The following is a 968-nucleotide window of genomic DNA, read 5'->3' on the forward strand; positions in this document are numbered from 1 at the left end:
AGTGGCGCAGTGCAAACTTTGTGTCACAGTGCAAAACTCAAGCAGCAGTCACTGTGAGAGCCGGGGAGTGACGGCGCTAGCGGAAAGCCCCACCCCCACCCCCTCATCGAGCAGGTCAAACCCTACCCATAACAAGGGAGCTAAGCAGTATAGTATTTTTTATAAACACAAAATGTACATGAAACATTAGTTGACTAACAATTATTTGTATTACTGTACTATAATATTATAGTTTATGATTATTATTATTATTAATATTACGTGTATCACTTGGTGTTATTTTTCTTTTTTTTTACAGAAACAACGAAAATGTTACAAATTCGACTTGGTTTGAGACAAGTTTCTCTTTAACGTTTGTTGCGATATATATTTTATTAATACATAAATTGAATGGAGATTTATGAAATAAATATAGTCAATAGATTACGGTAGTTCATCATACATTTGTTTTCTTGTCTGTTACGTTTCCATTTATCTTGAATGTTCATCATGTTTATAATTTGATAAATGAACTGAATGAAGGAAAATGAAGGAAATATATAGTTTTTTCATATTTATTTTCCACATAAAATTTTTAATATTAAACACCGTACATTTTAATGGCCCATTTCAGGCTTCTTTCATATTCATAAGCCCGACAAAATGACTCTTTCTAGTCCTATTCTATAGTTGCGCTAGAATTTAATTTCCCACAAACTAGATTTCCATGGTTCTCTTGAGGTGAAGCAGCACAAGGTTTATTGTTTGTTTTATTTCCATTTTTATACATATTCTGATGTTTATAACATACATAGTAAAATGCAGTTTTAATATATAATTTAAAATACATGTTTTTAGCCATTCCACGGTTTCGGTCTTCGGGGCGGGCCTCCTTTTAAGGCTAGAAATATTCACTACTTCGAGGACTCCTGTGTACTAGTTGCCTGTAAATAACCATAAAATCGGAAAGAAACTTTCCCACAACCAAG

Source organism: Anneissia japonica, unplaced genomic scaffold (genome assembly GCF_011630105.1).
Source record: "Anneissia japonica isolate Jap-2015-1 unplaced genomic scaffold, ASM1163010v1 scaffold287800_len1627635_cov199, whole genome shotgun sequence".
NCBI classification, from domain to species: Eukaryota; Metazoa; Echinodermata; class Crinoidea; order Comatulida; family Comatulidae; genus Anneissia; species Anneissia japonica.